Raw genomic sequence first — 13,331 nt, forward strand, 5'->3', positions numbered from 1 at the left:
TGGGAACACCAATGCCGCAGTTGCACGTATGTGAATCTGTCTGTTTCCGCCAGGTCAAAGGTGTTTTTGCATTGTTCACTGGTGAGTGGCTGTTTCCTCTCAAAGAGCTGGTTTAGGGAGCTGAGGCCGCCGGCGATCCAATTCTTAAAGTTCACTAGGTGGGTTCCTGGGGAGAACGCTGGGTTATGAAATACCGGGGAAGCTGGGCCTAGGCCTCTAGGGATTCCCCTCTGTTTACGAGTCCATTCCCAAACTTTTACAGTCTGCCTAGTGGAAGAGAGGATGTTCGGCCACGTTCTTTGGAGGACGGGGGGAAGGTGCAGGAGGAAGCGGAGAGGGAGGGGTAAGCGGGATTGTTCAATCTCGACCCATCTAGGTCTGTTCAAAGTTATCGTCCAGCCCACAGTGTGAGCCAGCTGGGCTGCGATCTGGTATTTCTGGAGGTCTGGGACTCCTAGGCCTCCCAAGTTCGGATTGCTCAGCATCGTCTTGAGCGGGATCCTTGACTTTTTACCTTTCCAGATGAAGCGTAGTACCTTCCTTTGGAGGCGCAATAGTGGGGGCCGGGGGATCAAAACTGGAATGGCCGAACAGGTGTAAAACAGGCGTGGAAGGAGGTTCATTTTACATGCCGCTATACGGCCCAGTAGTGAGATCTCCTGCGAGAGCCAGCGAGTGAGGTCCTCCTCCAAGGTCTTGAACAGTGGTTGAAAGTTCGCTTGGTAGGTATCCTCCGGTCAGGCTGTGATCTGTACTCCTAGGTAGGGGATGGACTTTTCGCTGAGCTGGATCGGGCAGAGGGCTCTGAAAGAATCCTTATCTTCCTGCTCCAGTCTCACCCCCAGGGCCGATGATTTCGCGAAGTTTATCGCGAATCCTGAAACTTTACCAAAGCGATGAATTTCTGCCAGGGAGGACCTCAGCGATTGGGTGGTGTCCGATATGGTTAATAACACATCATCCGCATATAGTGCTATTTTATGTTGAGTGGGGCATACTTGGAGGCCTTTGATTCTGGGGTTCAGTCGGATCCTTTGGGCCAGTGGCTCCATAACCAGGGCGAAGAGCAGGGGAGAAAGGGGCATCCTTGTCTGGTGCCGCATGATAAGGGGATCGGGTTAGATAGGAAGCTGTTAACGCGGAGCAAGGTCTTCGGTGATTGGTAGTTCGCTAAGACGAGTTTCTGAAATGTGGGTCCAAAGTGAAAGGGTGAATCGGAGGAATGACAAATCTATTTTGTCAAAGGCTTTAGTCGCATCTAAAGCTAGCACAGCCAATTTACGTGCATCTCGTTGAGTGACTTCGACCAGGTTTAGGACCCTGCGGACGTTGTCTGCAGCGGATCTATTCAGTACGAATCCCGTCTGGTCTGGGTCGATGATGTCCGGGAGCACTCTCGCTAATCGGTTGGCCAAGACCTTTGAGTAAATGTTAGCGTCCAGGTTTAGTAGAGAGATAGGTCTACACGCTGTGATGTCTCTGTGATGTCTCTGGGGTCTTTTCCCAGCTTCAGGGCAAGAACTATGATCGATTCCTGCATGGATGAGGTGATGGACCCTGAGGTAGCGAAGAAATTAAAGAGCGATGTAAGGGGGGTCACCAGCTGCGAGCGAAAGACTTTGTAAAAGCGGGTCAAGAATCCGTCTGGACCCGGGCCCCTTGGTTTGAGACTTTTGATGACTTTGTCGACACCTCTTCGCTCGTGATCGGGGTCTCCAGCTCGTCTCGCACCGTAGGGGCGATCCGGGGAAGCGCTGCATCTCGCAGGTATGAGAGCTGCTCTTCAGGTGATCTCGGGGAGGCTGTCATCATGTCTGTGAGGTGAGTGACTGCGATGTGTTGCTTGTCTCCCTCTGCGAACTGGACTCTGCCCTGGGAATCGCGGAGGCCTAGGATGGAATTTCTCTTTCTGGCCTTCGCCAGTTTTTCCACCAGAAATTTGTTGGCCTTGTTCCCTTCAGCGTAGTAGCTCTGCTTAGTTCTGGCAAGAATCTGAGCTGTGTCTTCAGCGTAATGTGCTTCTAGCTTCTTTCGAGCTATCTACAGGGCTCGATGGGTTCTCGGCATCCAGGTTTTTGCTTTACATATAGCTTCTGCTCTCTCTACGTCCTCCTGTAAGATTTGGTGAGTCTGGCGCTTCTTTTTGTGGTAGGCCGCTCCCTGGGAGATTAGGACCCCTCTCATAACCGCTTTCATTGCGTCCCACGTGTTGGCCGGTGAGGTGCTGTAGTGATACACAAAATTGCAACCTTGCCAATCAGGGCTTTAGATGACAGCATTAGCCGCTGAAAGCCAATAGTGTATTCAAAGTATGTGCCAAAATGCTGACAGTAGTCTGTTGTAGCACTTCCATTATGCAGTAGTGAGCTACAAGGAATATGCAGGCCTAGTATGAGTGATAGGTCACATTATGCATTGTTGATAGACAGGCAGGGTGAAGGCCCCAGCTCTGTAAGCTAATAGACAATATTGGAGTGTTTGGAACATTATGGCACCTATATAGCGCTTAGATAGCCAGTCTTAAGCGCTATGAACACTAAGCTATGAGTGCATGCCTTTTAGAGCTTGCAGATGGGGTTAATACATCCCTGCTTCCCTTAGAATATTCTGCCTCACTAACGGTAGCCTTGCATGGCCCCAAGCTAATCTCCTTTTCTCTGGGAAGGCACTGATAAGACATTCCTGAGCTTTCGCGCAGATGAGCCAGGGAGGGGCTCAGAAGAAGGAGCAGTGGAAATTAACAGAGTTGGGTTTTTTCCATGAGCCAGCCTATATTTAGCACATGGAAAGTTCTGGAACTGTGCGTCACGGACGGGCAGCACGAGATTATAAAATATACATGCTCACATGACTCGGGTGGGAGATCGTCCTGTGGACTTGGTTCGAGCAAGATCAAGTGCCCGGAATTTGGAGCTCTGACGGCACTCCTTCAGCGCTGTCCTCTGAGCGGGGCTTGTTACAGCTAGCTTATGAGGGCCAGGGTCTCCCAGTGCTGATTGAAGGGGCGTAAGACTGTGTTTCTCTATGTTTCTCTATGTTTATCTAAGTTCCATGTTTCTCTATATTTTGCATTTCTCTAAGTTTTATGCTTTGTAATCTTCTCTAACTTGAATCCCAAATGTATATGAAATTCACTATTTAGAATAAATACTAAAACTTATTGAAGGTGTCATTTGTCACTAGAATGAGATCACTGCTCAGCACAATAGAACCTGTATTTTGGGCTGAATTGGGTAATTATTGCTCCCGAGGGCTGGTCCCGAGGACGATTTGACCCATATCAAGACATTTGGTGGCAGCTTTGTGGGATTTGTGAAGAGCAGTGCCTTGCTGTGAAATGACAAATTGTGTGAGAGAACACAGTGTAGAGTGGGGAGCAGGCTGTCGCATTTCCTTGGTGGTCTCACTGCAGCTCTGAGACTTCAAAAGACAGCAGCGTTGTGTCGGCTTGCCGTGGCCGATAGCTTGTGTGGTTAAGACTCCCTTCAGTAAATCAGTCGTGACTGACTTATTGCTTGGGAATGGAGCCAGGGAGTACAAGGCGATAAACAAGCGGGAAATGGCTTTGTTTAAAGCGCTCCGATGAATGGTCAAGAAAGATATATGTTCAATTAGGAAAGAATTTTATCATGCGGTTTCCCCAGTTTAAAGTTGTAATTTGAAATGCAAAGTGAGACGGAGTTCTCATCTCTATTCTGTCATGAGGGCAGGGAAAAATAGTTGCAAGGATTTGACATGCAAATTGTGAATACTAATTTAACCATTGACTCAGCCCCAGTGTGCTAGCGAGTGGGGGGCTGTAATGTTCGGAGGCGAAGGTTCGCTTTTTAATGTATGCTTTTGAAGTGTTGACATTCCTGAAAAAATAACGTGGGGAATGAGCCGTGCTTAGGGGAAAGAGTAACATCTGTGCTGAGAGCCTAAAGGGTTTGTTTTTCTTTTGGCAACTGTAAATTCCATGTGCTGGTGGCGAATTCTGTTTAAAGGAAACACACTAAAATGGTTATATTGCATTTTAAGCTGTGCCATGCTTATAATGGGTGAGAGACTCACTTAAAAAAGAAAGTGAGTGATGTTATTTGGATTTTCGATTTTTGTGTATTGATTTGAAATTGCAGAATCAGTTTGCAATGGTTTGGGGGGAAAAACAATTTATACTTTTCTAAATTGCCTCTAAATTGCCCCTGGAGTATTTTTGACTGTTCCCACGCTATGCCATGGATTTGTACTGTTGCCTTATAAGTGATGCATGTTTGGAAATAGTGACCTGTTGACTGTGATACATGGTGAAAAATGTTGTTGACACAATAACAGCCCACAAGCAATATAGAGTGTGGGTTGCTCTTGCAGGAAAACTGTGCAGGGAGCTGCACTAAATATGGCATTTTTTAAATGCACTGAAATAAGTGATTATATTCTGGCAATGGTACAACAGAATGAAAAATCTGTGTGTGATAAAAGATTTAGTGGGTTGCGGGTTCTTTTGAAAGATCGCACATTGCATTGGAGTGAGCTTGTGAAGCCAAACTACAAGGTTACGAGGAAGAAGAGAAAAAAAAAACGTATGCTTTTAAATGAGACATTAATCAGTTCAAAACGGGCTAAAAGACGCTTTGACATTTTGCTAAATTACATGGAGTAGAATCTGATGAGAAGAGAAAGTGCCTCTTTTGAAAATAAGAGTCTTGCTGTGTGTGCAGAGCTTGTGCCTTGAAGCTGTCTTGGGCGAGGTGCAGGAAGGCAAACAAAAGCAGAATACTGCACTCCTGTTTAATGAAATGGTGTTTCAGATATGGGAGCTTTTCTGAGTTGCTGGAACAGTGCAAGAAAGCGTTAATCTGGATGAACTGTCTGAAACGAGTGCCTTCCATTGAAGCCGCCACAGTTTAAGAGTTATAGGCAAAGAGATAAGCTTGCTGCGCGAAAGATAAACATTGACATTCCTGCATTCCATCCCCTGTGAGAGACACCGTCATTGTGAAAAAAAAAAAAAACTGAGGAGAGGGGGTGCAAAGACAGAAATGCTGATGTACGCATGCTTTCTAACGGCATGCAATAACTGAGCTGATCAGAAGTAAAGAATTTGCCCAGTAACACTGGAAGGAAAACAAAGGCTGCATGCAGGATGGCAGATGGGCACATCACATCTGAACATTGGGGAACCTGTGCATCTGTTAATGGGCTAAGAAAAGACAGCTGCCCATTCCAACAGACATTGCCATGCAAACCGCATTCCCATGCACCATGTGATGTGATGTGAAGTGAAACGCTATTACTGTGCAAGCTGCATCCCAGTGCTCCATGTGATGTGAACTGAAGTAAAGCGCTGTGCACTGGAGAAGAAACCTCTAGGCGCTTTGAGAAGAGAAATACACAGCTGGCAAAATGCAAGCTACATTGCCAGGGCTGGAGTAACTGACAAAGACATTATGGCATTCCAGATGGAAGCAAAACTGACATAAAGCGCTTAGCCGTTTTGCAAGAGACAACATGCAGAGCGGGGCTTTGGAGTACAACATGAACACTGCACATTAGCCATGATCCAGAAGCCTCACGGCTTAGTGCAAGAATGAATGATTTGTTGAAGCAACAAAAGAAACTGACTTAGACTATCGCGCTCAAAGGGGTGGGCCAAGAAATCAGCAAACACCCTTTGAGAAAATGATAAGTGAAAAAACCAGAGGCTTGAAAGACACTAGCTGTATGGAGAAAAATAAACAAAGCTGCTTGTGCAACTGCAGGCGATATTGGACTGAAAGACTTTACCTTTGAAATATGGAGTGATGCCAGCAGGGCAAACTAAATCAAGATCATGAGACACTGGAAGCAAGTTGGCGCCTGGCATTCGTGATCGCTTTGGTGAAAAAGAAAAGCATTGTGCGACCTAGGTACTTATTATATGGCTTTTGTAAAAGCACAGATCAGTCTGAGGTACCATTGACCAACTATGATCGCATTGCACAAATGAGTTTGTGATTAGGCAATTACACCCCGTATGGTTGAGTGTAAATAAGCCCCCAGAAACATGCAGAAGGGTGATAAATAATTGCAGTAGCGATGATAAAGTGTGTAGTTACCTGAAGAGACTTCTGAAGATGGGGGTGGTGTTATGGGAAGGGGTAGATAATGCTGATATTGATGAATAATGACATTGTACTTTTAATGGCATCCTAACATTTCTGTTTGTATTTTGCCTAGGCAAAAAAGCAAGACAATAGCGTGCCATTATTGGCGTAGATGTGTTCAATTTGCGGGTGACACTGATCAGTCAAGCAAACAGTGCTCAGAGAAAGCGAGTCAACTTTAAACGTGTCCTGCACCGCACTCAATGCTGCTAACATGCATGACGTATGAGGACATTTGTTCTGCAACCTGCGAAAGGTGTCCAACAGAGTAATAACTTTTGCTGAACTGGCACGGTGCAGATTTGGCTAATTATCAAATATTTGATGCTACCCATTCAAATGATTCAGTTGCTGGAAATAACTTAATTGACATGTCTTGCCTTTCTTGTTTAAAGGACTGTGGACAATGAGTTGTGGACTGTAAGATCATGCACCACAAACAGCTGTGTGACACAGCACTTGAATGCTAACACATTGAAAAATGGTTTTTAAATGCACTTTTTGAGATGAATCTGAAAAAACGAAATGGTTTTGCTCTTCCAACTGAATTGCTTTAACCAGAGATGCTTTGCTTTTTGAAAAAAAAAAACTTCTACGTTGCACGTAGGCAGGAAAATGATTTATGAATTGTTGGGGCAGCAGAATTATGCAAGCAGGAGCGTAATTTATTTTGAGATAAAATGAGTGCGCACATCAAAGTCACCTGTGCGTAGGTTAAGATCCTTAATTGAAGTAATGCTGCCAAGTGTGTGAGCTCTAATTTGAAATGGTAACCTTTGAAACACTGGATACTTTTACAGCCAGCTTAAGGCAGGTAAATGAAACCATGACTGACTTGATGTTTGATTTTATGACACATAGTGTGACACGGTTTTTGTTAAACCAACCAGTTTCATGTTTTTGTGGGGACAGCTGTCTCCAGCACACTAATGCAAAGAGTCACCTTTTGATTGTAGACATTTGGAATAATTCTTTGGAAAAGCGCTACAAATGAGTATCCACATGGAATTGCTAGCATACTGGCCTGGCACATTGTCAGACATCTTTTGTCACTGACTCATATGACTGGTGTCTATGAAGTCATAGGCCCAAATGTTTCAGTGAATGGATACAACGATTTGTTTAATTTGTTTAATGTGATGTTTTTTCTGACCAAGAACTGCAGCGAGTGTTCTCGCCAAGATTTTATGGACTATAACTTGACTAAATGCATTTTACACAATGGTGTGATGAAACAGCCACTGCCGGAGGGTAGTATGGTGTTTGTGGCTAAAACTAATATTGTATATGGTAGATATCCCACTTGAAGAAGGGTATTCTCCAAGTCACAATAGGTAGACACTGTGAACATGTTAGATTTTCCAGTAGTAAGGCAACATGTAAATTTTAGGCTGGTAATGCACACCTCCATTATTACAGTGATACACTTAGACATAGATTTATCATGAGGAAATGTTTCCTTAGTACTACCAAGCTGCTACAAATGGAGTCCATTTCTATGGCCCATCACTAGAGTGCGCGTAGCTAGGGAGCTAGATTCATTAATTGCAGGAGCTTTATATGCTTGTGACATAGAAACTGTGCACAATAAGCTAGCCACTATGGGTTCTGATGCCAGCTCTGCTATAGAACTTCTGGCCTAGTGGGGCCCATTGATACGCCCAACACTGCTACAAGTATTGGCAACCACTGAAGATGGCAGAATTTTAGGTATGAAGACATTTTTTCTGCCATAGAGCAGGTCAACAAGACTGCTAAATACACACGATGCACTGTATGACAAACATTGTTTAATCAGCAGGTGTTGGCTTTTTATTGAGTGGGGGCGACCATCCTCCACACACTGGCACGCAGAGCTACAGTTACCAGCATACAAATGGATCAAATTGCTTGCTTTTGATTGCATGAATAACACATGCCATGCTTGATGCAAATTAGTAGAATTGTTTTTATTTAGATAACCTGGTGCCCATGGGTTCACCTTGTTCACGAAATTAGATGGTTTCTGGTTGGGTTCCACAAACATGGGGGAAGTGTCTAATCACACAGCCCATAGTCACGTCTGAATGCCCTGGGATCAGGGGGAGGGTAGGCCCTGAGAGTGAAAGGCTGCCAGGTTTTAGAATTGGTAACCATACATAAATGCAATAGTGCATTGTAGATTAGACTACACTGGATTGCCTTGACATTCTAACTGCATGCTGCTTTTTAACTGACAATCAGTTATACAATAATTATTTAGGTATTGTTGTGTAGGCCAGGTTTTGGCTAGGGTAAATGCCCATGTTCACTTTGTGTAGGTATTTTTGTGTAGGCCAGGTTTTGGCAAGGGTATATGTCACTGTTCACTTTGTGTACATTTTTGTTAGGTAGTGTTTTTTACTAACCTTGCATGCCACGCTGACTAACCGCTAGAAGATAGTTTGCTTAAACCTCTTGCAAAGCCCCAAGGTCTTTATCACTGCACTAAATACTATATTGATGTGTATTAGTCAGCATTTGTCGCACACACGTTGAATAGGGGTGGAATGTAGTGATACACAAAATTGCAACCTTGCCAATCAGGGCTTTAGATGACAGCATTAGCCGCTGAAAGCCAATAGTGTATTCAAAGTATGTGCCAAAATGCTGACAGTAGTCTGTTGTAGCACTTCCATTATGCAGTAGTGAGCTACAAGGAATATGCAGGCCTAGTATGAGTGATAGGTCACATTATGCATTGTTGATAGACAGGCAGGGCGAAGGCCCCAGCTCTGTAAGCTAATAGACAATATTGGAGTGTTTGGAACATTATGGCACCTATATAGCGCTTAGATAGCCAGTCTTAAGCGCTATGAACACTAAGCTATGAGTGCATGCCTTTTAGAGCTTGCAGATGGGGTTAATACATCCCTGCTTCCCTTAGAATATTCTGCCTCACTAACGGTAGCCCTGCATGGCCCCAAGCTAATCTCCTTTTCTCTGGGAAGGCACTGATAAGACATTCCTGAGCTTTCGGGCAGATGAGCCAGGGAGGGGCTCAGAAGAAGGAGCAGTGGAAATTAACAGAGTTGGGTTTTTTCCATGAGCCAGCCTATATTTTGCACAGGGAAAGTTCTGGAACTGTGCGTCACGGACGGGCAGCACGAGATTATAAAATATACATGCTCACATGACTCGGGTGGGAGATCGTCCTGTGGACTTGGTTCGAGCAAGATCAAGTGCCCGGAATTTGGAGCTCTGACGGCACTCCTTCAGCGCTGTCCTCTGAGCGGGGCTTGTTACAGCTAGCTTATGAGGGCCAGGGTCTCCCAGTGCTGATTGAAGGGGCGTAAGACTGTGTTTCTCTGTTTCTCTATGTTTATCTAAGTTCCATGTTTCTCTATATTTTGCATTTCTCTAAGTTTTATGCTTTGTAATCTTCTCTAACTTGAATCCCACATGTATATGAAATTCACTGTTTAGAATAAATACTAAAACTTATTGAAGGTGTCATTTGTCACTAGCATGAGATCACTGCTCAGCACAATAGAACCTGTATTTTGGGCTGAATTGGGTAATTATTGCTCCCGAGGGCTGGTCCCGAGGACGATTTGGCCCATATCAAGACAGGTGCCCTCGCTCTTATTTTCTTTGAAGTAGTCTTTGATGGCTTTCTCTACCACATCCCTTAATGATATGTCATTCAAGATCGGGTCGTATTTGCGTTTTGGGAGCGGATCAGGGTCATGGGCTCTCAATGTTAGCATGACCGGGGCATGATCCGATAAGATTCTGGGACCTATGGTCACCTCATCTTGTAAGCCAGGACTTGGGGGGAAGCCAGCAGCAGTTCGATGCGAGAGTAAGTTCTGTGTACATAAGAATAGAATGAGTAGTCGCGGACCTCTGGGTGTAAGACTCTGCATGTGTCGACCACATCTAAGGTGCGGAAAAGTTTAAGTAGAGATGTTGCCACACTGAAGTCTTTATTAGCAGGAGGGTGAGATTTATCTTTGATTGGGTCAGGGGCTCCGTTGAAGTCTCCCCCTATTATCATTTGACCCTCGATAAATGGCAGGATGGCATCTTTTAGAGCTGAGTAAAACTCTTCCTGTTTATCATTCAGGGCGTAGATCGAGATAAGGGAGTATAGCTGGCCGTAGATCCGGCGTTTAATTGCTACGAAGCGGCCATCTGGGCAAAGCAAAGTGTCTAAAATTTGTGGTCTAAGTGTCTTAGCGATGAGTAAAGCTGCTCCACCTTTTTTGGTGCCGTTCTATGCCAGGAATTGTAACAGGAATTGTCTGTCGCGGAGCCTAGTGAAATCTACTGGAATCAGGTGAGTTTCTTGAAGGAATATGACTGAGGCCTCTTCGTTCTGTAGACGCCGTAGCATAGATTTCCTCTTCTGCGGCCCGTTTAAGCCTCTGACGTTGAAGGTTAGTAACTTCACTTTCAGGTGTGGTTGAGGGTTATCGTGGGCTTTCCTCGACGGCTGGGGTGGGCTCTGTGGGGGAGAGCCATGAGTTTCAGGCATCATCCAAGAGCTTGGTGACGATGCAGTCCTCTGGTGGTCTTGTTTTATCACCTCTCCAACGGGAGGGCAAACTGAACCGGGAGGGTGAACATGGATGTGTGTGGGGGGCTGGGGTTTTCCGTGCGGCCTTCTCCACGGCCAACAGGGCAAAACATGTTTTCCTCGGCAATAGGGCCGGGGTAGAACCATTGGACTTGGTTCGCCTCCAAGGGTGAGTTGGTGACATACTCCTCGGAGTGGGGTGTGGGCCGCTCGGGACCCGTGGCATAGTTATGTTCCGCTTTAGTTTCGGGATCGGCTAGATCACGATAGAGGGATATGACTGGATCATCGTATTCTCCGGCGTCTCTGTGCTTTAGACCAGGATTGTTGTTGCTGTCTTTGGGGTGATTGGTCCGGTTCTTCTGGTGGGAGATGAGGAGTGGAGGAGAGCGAGGCCTCCGGGGAGTTTGAATGCAAGATGGATTTCGCGTCCTCAAGATGGCTGATTTTGCGCAGGGTTCCCTGGTATGTGAATTGGAGAGTGGAAGGGAACAGCCATCGGTAGCGGATCTGCTGGGTTTGGAGGAACAGGGTCAAGGGCTTGAGGGCTCTTCTTTTCTGAAGGGTCATCAGGGAGGGATCCTGGAATATCTGAAGTGGGGTACCCATGAATGAGAGCTCGTCCTTGATGCGGCTTATCGCCGAGATGGCCTCTTTGGTGGCGTAGAAATGGACTCTAGTGATTACATCCAGGGGGCCATCTGAGTCTACTCCTCGCCTCGGGCGCAATCTGTGAGTTCGGTCCAGGACGAGTTGAGCTTTGTCCGTGTGCAGGAGAAGGGCCTGGAAAAAATTGCTTATATATTCTGGTAGTTCTCTGTCTTGGACAGACGACGGGACCCCTCGGATGCGCAGGTTTTTTTCCTTCGTGCCCTATTCTCCAGGTCCTCCTGCTTAAATTCGAGCACTTCGCTTCTAGTCTGGAGCGCTTGAATCTCGCGTCGCATTTCTATTAGCGTTGCGTCATGGCTCTGGGTTAAGTCCTCGACTTCTCCTAGCCTCTGTTCGGCTTCTGTGAGTCGTTGGTCTGTCTGTTCTAGACGTGTGGTGAGCTCGGTCATGCAGGACCTAAACTCAGCTTTGATGTCCCGCATGAAGGCCACAATGTCATCTTTGGTGGCCAGCTTAGCTTGTTCTTCCGGGGCCTTCTGTGGGGTGAGCCTAGGGGGAAGGTCCGGCTTCTTTGCCTTATTCGGCGCTAGGAGCATGGTGGAAATGTCCGAGGAATTGGGTGTTTTAGCGGGCTTTGACATCTTGCCAGTACAATGACCCTGGGGTTTCTTTTCCGGATGGGTCGCAAAGGGTAGGGGACTGCCCGCCAGGGAGCTGATGTTTCAGGCTCTACACAGGGCTGAGATCCGGGATATCAGGGTGACGGTGGGCAGGGGCGCCCTAGGAATTTGCCAGGTGGCTGGGTCAGCGGAGGATCGAAGTTCAGGCTACTATGGCCGCGTGTCTGGGTTCCTCTGTTGTAGCTGGAATGGAGTTGGGGGAGCCGGAGTTCAGCTACTCATCAGGGACTCAAGTGATTCACCCCCGTTGGGCCAAGTTTAGAGCAAGGCCTCATGGCCCTCAATTAGTGAGTGCCTCGCGGGCCGAGCGCTTCGCTCACTCCGCAGGGCCGATGCTTATGGGGGATGGGCTCACCTCTCTTTTGTCGCCGCTCTCGGATGCTGCAGTTCTTCCAGTCCTCGGTTCGGATCTGGCTCCGACGCTACTCGCTAGTCAGCCACGGAGAGGGAAGCCCTTCGTTTTCACGGCTCTGTCTGCGTCAGTACCCTGGAAATCTTCGGAGCGAGCGCCGGTGACGGGGCGAGGAATCTCTCCTCTCAGCTCCACCTCCACCTCCTCAGCAGGTCCCGTCCGCCATCTTGAAAACATTGCTGCCGGACTGAGAGCGTGGGGGAGTTCGATCCATTTCAGTGCTTAATCGGGGAATAATGAAGCCTTACTGCACATCGACGAGTGCCCCAGCATATCAGCTTGTCATAGCTCCATCAGTCGATTCGATCCGTTCGCTAGGAGTTGATTAAATGCTAAATGCCGCAGGTCTCGGGCGGAGGCCCTCAGGGAAGCAGCCGCATTGCTGGCGCTCCAGGCCACGCACCCCTGCAATTTACATTTTGCATTGTCTTTGATAACTTTGTGTACAGATGCATGGTCAGACGACATTAGGACACGTTGTTTTGTAAAGATAGTAGTGGTACATCAGGTGACTATTGTTCTTAATTGCCACAGCATACATTATTTCATGTTCATTTTTAGATTTCTGTAGATGGACAGACAAAATTTGTTATGCTCTTATATATAGGATCTGTTCTATCACCAAGAAATGGGATTTCATAGGAAATATTTCCACTCCACTGAGATGTTCAGCCCGGCCTGTACGGTATTGAGTTTGTGAACCCAGCGTTGTTCTAGTTGTGTTAAGTGTTTTATTCAGGTCTCCACCACGTTTTGCTGGTTTAACCTTTTGAAGGACGAACCATCTCAAATCAGTATCCTTATGGTTCTTATGGATGAAAGGTTCAACTAAGGGCTTGTCCGCTACCTTATTCCTAATGCAGGAGCGATGTTCTGAAATGCGCATTTTTATGGCGCGTATTGTTTTCCCTACATAAAGGAGGCTGCAGGGGCATTGTATGATATATATAACCCCCTTCGTG

At 46.5% G+C, this 13,331-nt stretch overlaps 1 long non-coding RNA gene across 1 annotated transcript in view; it reads left to right on the plus strand.

Annotated features, from left to right (window-relative positions):
- LOC138503353 (uncharacterized) overlaps positions 1-9,587 on the plus strand; it is a 168,826-nt gene extending 159,239 nt beyond the window's left edge. The window contains exon 2 of the long non-coding RNA XR_011279625.1: positions 6,199-9,587. This is a non-coding gene — a long non-coding RNA (uncharacterized lncRNA). The remainder of the gene's footprint in view (positions 1-6,198) is intronic.
- Positions 9,588-13,331: the final 3,744 nt, after the last annotated feature.

This window comes from Ambystoma mexicanum, chromosome 11 (assembly GCF_040938575.1).
Source record: "Ambystoma mexicanum isolate Mex_15411 chromosome 11, UKY_AmexF1_1, whole genome shotgun sequence".
NCBI classification, from domain to species: Eukaryota; Metazoa; Chordata; class Amphibia; order Caudata; family Ambystomatidae; genus Ambystoma; species Ambystoma mexicanum.